The 6,583-nt window shown below is 31.3% G+C and overlaps 1 long non-coding RNA gene across 1 annotated transcript; it reads left to right on the forward strand.

Moving 5' to 3' along the window:
- Positions 1-532: 532 nt before the first annotated feature.
- On the forward strand, positions 533-6,268 carry LOC138696591 (uncharacterized). Its single transcript, XR_011331423.1, has 5 exons — positions 533-1,166; positions 1,273-1,523; positions 1,786-1,911; positions 2,138-2,345; positions 2,568-6,268. It is a non-coding gene; the product is annotated as an uncharacterized lncRNA (long non-coding RNA).
- The last annotated feature ends 315 nt before the right edge of the window (positions 6,269-6,583 follow it).

Below are 6,583 nucleotides of genomic sequence, written 5' to 3' on the forward strand. Positions count from 1 at the left end.
AATTATGCTAACGGAGACAGCAATTACAACCAGAATAGGACAATTATTAGGAGTAAGTATTCTTAAGCATATATTTCAAAGTGGTATTCAGTTTTAGGAGTTTGCACTAATAATTTCATGATTGTGGTCAAACAAAACAAATTTTTAGGTTAGGCCTAATGTTTAATCAAGTCAGTGATTTTCATATTGCCAAACTAAATACATTTAAGATACTGTAATACTGCAGTAGGTGATAGCTTAAATACATTTACAAATTAGACGAACAAGTAATCAAACCGCACGAAAGTAAATTTCCAGTTTTCTCTTTTGGTATTAAATTAACCGTTCAGATCACAATTTACATGCCACATCGGCCGAAGAAAATACAAGTCATATTGTAATTATTAACTTGATATTGCAGCAAATATTACATGAATGTTGGCCTGTTATGGTGCTTAAAAATAATTCAGTTTTATATAATATAACATACTCTATAAAGCATAGGAACGTTGACTCTGGCTGAATAATTTATTCATGACTGGGCTAAGTAATATTAAATATGGTGTTTCTTCAGAAAAGCTACCCCACCCAAAGTACTTGTTAAGATATAACACTCGAGAGGACGAGGACGCACTACAGGGAAACTAACCATTTCTCTTCGTCCTGGACCTCTCGCATGTTATATTGGTAATTAGTAACAAGTTTGAGGGAGGGACTACAACAATGCATTAGAATATACAGGTAAGTGTCAAAGGATTTTTGTGCTGAAAGTATTTGTGGCTGTGCACTAAAACCACGTGTTCATCACTATGTAAATATCACAGAAATCAATTAAACAAAATAAAATGATGCCTTCTTTGGTGTAGCTTTTCTGGAGAATTACCTAAATATTAGCCTACTTAAACCTATCGTAGACCCAACCTAACATGTTGATCATTTTCTATTCATATAGCTGTAAATGTTGGTATTATGCATGAATTTTATGATATAACAATTTTTAGAAGTATTATGTTATTGTTTGTTATTACAGCTTGGCTTAACTACAGCCACGAAAGTGATAAATTCACACAAGGGGACCCCACTCGTGACACCAGGAAAACATAGACTACGTAAACATCCAGTGACTGATGCTGATGATTTTACGAAAGATGCAATTGCGAGATTTATTTATGACAAGTTACATAAAGGTAGGGAAGTTACAGGAATTATTGTGTTGATTTATGCAATGTAATTCTGATATTAGTCATAGGCCTATGTATAAAAATATGGCATAATTTTCATTTACTGTTACAGGGGAAGTACTAACAGCAGCAAAAGTTCTGGAACATATGAATGATGATTATGAAACATATTTATTTAGAGTATCCTTATCATCGGTGAAAAAAATTTTGAAAGAGATGAAATTTCTATGGAGCAAAGGGGATCCTTATACACATGTATGAGAAAGTGATGTTATTCGTTTTTAAGAGAATATATAAGAAATGTGGAGCGTGAGAACCCTAAACCCGTAGTATTCTTGGATGAGACTTGGATTTTTATGAATGGTAAATTTCAATGTATTGTGAGACATTGAGTGATTGAATTTTTTACTAACAAATAGATTAACACTTATGTGGAATATGAAATTGCAATTAATATAGGCTACTAGTAATGAATTCAGGTGGGAACAACATGTTTTGCAATTAATAGTTTCATATTATAACTAGAGGTTAGTTATAAAATTCTTGAACGGTTTTCCTGTCTTTAAAATTTTTGTGTCTCTTAGAGTGTCAATGTGAATTGCTTTTCTCTCTCTGTTTTTTTAAGTATGATCACCCACTTATTCATGAAATAAACCAGGTGAAGTTTCCAGTGACATGAATGGTGTTATTCATAGACCAACAAATGAGGGTGGAAGATTAGATGCCGGAACGAAAGGTGGATTTATACTCGGTAAGTTATATTGATTTATATTTTACATAAATTTGGCAAGAGTAATTTTTTAAATCAGGGTACAAAAATATAAAAATTGGTGACTAAATAAAAATGTGGGAAAGCCTTTCACCAAAGAGGATCTCATATCATGTCATGTTATGTTATGTTATGTTTTATTTTCTTTATTTAAATGCTGTGAATTCATGTGACGTAATTATATGCCCAGGTATAATTTTTATTGCAGGTGCTGATTTAATTTTTTCATGCAATTGAAAGAAAAGTCAGGACTACCATAGTGCTATGAATAGCCCTGTAGTTGAGAAGTGGGTGCAAACACAGTTGTTGACCTGAGAACATTAGGGCAATGCGTTATTGTCATGGATAGTGCTGCATATCATAGCAGACTTGTGAAAAATCAGCCAACAACAAAATGGAGGAAAGAACAGCTACTGGTGATTGCAACTGAATATAATAGATTTGTTGTACTAAATGATAAGAGTTGTACTAAATGATAAGAGTTGGTGTGAAATCACCTTTTGATATTACATTGCAATATTAATTTCCATACTTTACAGTCATTATTATTATTATTATTATTATTATTATTATTATTATCTTTACTACTACTACTACTACTACTACTACTACTTATAGATGCTACTTTTTTCTTTCAGGTGAAATTGAATCTACATAAGAATCCTAAAACAACAGAGCCTTGCCAATTACTGTTCTGAAGCGGCCTTGTCTTATGTGTTGTGTCTATATACAATTAATTCTTTCAGTTTTTTTTCCCCTTTAATGTAATGAAGTTGTTGGTTGATTGATACCAAGTGTTCAGCAGTTGATGTCATTTGTTATCTTGCACTCCAATATTTAACCAGATGATTGAAAGCTGTGTAAAGTTAAACAGTCAAGACAATGATCCATATCTTCATTGAGATTTCAGAAATGGCATGGGGAGATTCTGAAATATCAGTTCTTTGTAAATATTTGAGACAATCATGGCCTGTGATAATATGAGTACTGCCACTGTAGATTTTCATAGAAGTTCAGTTATTAAATTAGGTGTATTATTTTTACTATGTATTGTACTATATTTTTGTTTCGCTTAATTGATGAATTATATATGCTGTAAATTGAATAGTAGACTGTAGGTCTATAGCTTAACTGATGAATTGTATGTGCTGTAAATTAAATAGTAGGCTGTATACCACAAGTGATGAATTGTTTATGCTTGTAATGTGAAGTAATTTGCATGATATTTATTATCAGTTTCTGTATATTTCAACTGATTGAATTGTTTATACTTTTAAATTGAATTAACTTGCTTGCTATGTATTATATTTTATAGCTTAACTGATGAATAATTGTTTAGGTTTGTCAATTTAATAATCTGAGTGCCATGTACTTCATATTTTTAGTGGAGCCACCAATGTAGCTTAGTCGGTAGACTCGTTGCCCTGCAAATTCAGAGCTGCACTCGAGGGTAGTTTGGATCCCCCATTTGGTCTGATTAGTTGGTTTCTTCTGAGGATTTCCCTCCATCGTGGAGCAGACGCCGGATGGCCTATTGCAATTTTTTCATTTGCTTTAGAATCATTCCGATTTTTGTTACCACATTGTCATGTTCTGATCTTGTTATTCTTTTAACAGTGTGGTAAGATGCAGGTATAGATAACCTTACAGTAATTTTGCTACCTTTCAGCTACCTCATTACCTCCCACTCCATAAAGTTCATGGATCCACGGAAGTACCAGTCGTCGATGTAATTCGACCATTTTGCTTAAAATATTAAAACACTGTAAAATATTGAGATTTCATGCTGTTACGTCCATTACTGCAGCAAGAACATCTGATTTTGAATCTGATAGTATGACAGCCTTCTCAGATTTATGAAGTCGATACTGGAGATTTTGTAAGCTTAAAAGTGTATCTAAATTTTCACTATCAAAATTAGTCAGTGTTTGAAGTTAGTTAGTTAGTTAGTTAGTTAGTTAGTTAGTTAGTTAGTTAGTTAGTTAGTTAGTGGCGTTTAAAAAGGGCGCGTCAGCTACTATGGCTATTTGCGCCCTTATCTAAAATCTTTCACTAAACACAAACACAATACAATAACCAGAATGTTTAAAAAGCTAAAAAGCGTTGTCACGGTTAAAATGGGGCAAACAAGTGTTTGAATATAATTCCCTGTAAAAGGGAATATACTGGTATTGTACTACAACACCACTACATCTATGGCTTGGTAAACAGGATCCATCTATAAAAAATACTGTATGTAGTCACTCACTGACCAGATCATTTATCGTTTCTAATGATTTTTAAAATGTCTGGAGAAGTATCACATTTCTTAACATCATCTGTTAAAGTTAACTTATATACTATTCATTTTGAAATAACTTGGGATTGTGTTTTATTAGTAAAGTTTCCCTTAATTGAGCAAGTTTGAGTTCTCCAAGTAGAGTCAAAAAGTCTGTTGGGATTTTGGCTCAGTTTATTAATATTTGTGGACTGTGATTTTTTGTTCTAGACAACCATATTATCTGCAAATGATGAGATTATCATAAGATCTATTTCTTTAGTTAGACCATCGACATTAATATTGGAAAATGTATTCCTGAAAACAACAATGTGGGAAGCCCAGATGAATCTGTCTCTATTTACATATTTGTGACAATGAATCAAATAATCAAGTCACTGACCCAGTGTAACACTTTATCATGGACACCCTAAGTTTGCAATTTCTTAAGTGATTTATATCTACAGAGCCATATGATCCTTGAAAATAAATTAAAATTGTTAAGTTGTTTTGTTTTCTGTTTAAAATATCTTTAATATCTTGACTAAAATTTAAAATCTGTCCATTTGTTGAATGCAATTCTCTAAAGTCAACCCAATAAAATGAAAGTTAGTTACTAGATTCCAGGAACCAATTCAATCTATGAAATCATCTCTTCCATAATTTTGGCTATCATACTAGTAAGTGGTATCTGTCGATAACTCGAAAAGATATTAGTTGAATAATTGCTTTTCAAAATTGATGTTATGATAGATTTTCTCCAGACAGATATTGTATTTTAGATGAGATTACAAGATAAAAGTAGTGAGTTTGCTTGTTTGCCAACATGTTTAAGAAAATCAGCATGTGTATTGTCTGGACTTGGAGATGTTTTGGGTCTTATGTTATTAAATTAATAGTAATATTCAGTTCTTGATTAAATATTGTTATATAAAGTAGATTGTAGATTTAATATTTCTTTCAGTTTTTCCTTAATAGTCTGACGTACACAGATAAAACTAACAACCACACCACCAACTAATCTAATAGAAATTAAAATATAATTAAATGTAGAAAAAGTAATTAAAATTATAAATACACGTAATAAACCATAACCCCCTAATTTCAACAATATACTATTTTATTCCCTTTTACAGCTTGTAGATAATTATTAATTATAGTTATTACTTATTAGCATAATATTTATTGAACTTATTGGCTATTTCACTTCGTTTGAAAGATGTTATTGTGTACAAAAAGCATTTTTTGATGATCGTTTCATGCTGTATGTTGTGTATAAATCTATGATTTCTGGCCATCTGTTCTGTGTAATCCATCTTTTGTATAGAATTAATAAAATATTCTTTTGGTAGTAATTATTTTATTAATTGAGTATTTAATTTTCACCAGCTCACATTTCTTGAATCATTTGCTTTTTCTTATTTAAATTTAGGACACAAGAGCCAAAAAGAGACTTCACAGTTATGTATCATACATTTTTTCAATGACAGACGTGGAGTTGCAGAAATAATAAGTGTAAGTGTAGCATTATTAAGCAATTTGCAAACAAATGAAATCTTTAAAAAGGTATCTAGAAGTGAAATTACTTATGGCTTTTAAGGACCAAAATTATTTTTGTAAGTTGATTTATTATTATTTCAGTTTTAGCCTAGTTGTATTATCCATTTCCTTACTAATTTCAAAAGATAATCAGAAGTTCATTCAAATTCCAACCAAAAGTCAATTGGTTATTAATTTATCTACCTTTAGGAAGTACAGTATATGTACGCTGGAATCTTTGAAGTGAAGTGACAATAATTTAATTGGTCTTGGAACAGATTTGATTCTTGAATATTATATAGTATACTTTGTTGTATATTTACGTCTAGTAACCTATTAATGCTAATACTAATAATAATGTAAAGGAATAAAAGAATAGAACATAGCAATACATTTCTCATTATTATTGAAACTATTTAGAATAACCTTCCAACATTAAGGTAAAGTACGGTGAGTAAAGAAGTCATTCAGTACATAGGATCGTGATTTTACTACATGTGGTGATATCTGGTAACAGTTGGCAACACTGACAAGGCGGAAATATTTGCTGTTTGGGAACTGAACTTACGTGTATGAGACTACTCAGATATCAAGAGTCGAAGCTCTGAGAGGGAAGGCAAAATTAATTTATGAAGGAATGAGAACTGATGCACAATGGGTCAAATAAAATCTGGAAGGGGAAAAAAAAGATCAAGTTTTTTTTTCGATAATTTACCAGAATTTGTCACTGTCGACTGGTTCTCGGCAAAGATTATATGCATCCTGGACCAAATAATGAAAAGCGGGAAGTGCTTATAAAGTCTTTAGTCCAGGGCAGTTTATTTGAATGCAATTAAGATAGGTTATTTCTTGAATTTA

Source organism: Periplaneta americana, chromosome 3, assembly GCF_040183065.1.
Source record: "Periplaneta americana isolate PAMFEO1 chromosome 3, P.americana_PAMFEO1_priV1, whole genome shotgun sequence".
Taxonomy (NCBI): Eukaryota; Metazoa; Arthropoda; class Insecta; order Blattodea; family Blattidae; genus Periplaneta; species Periplaneta americana.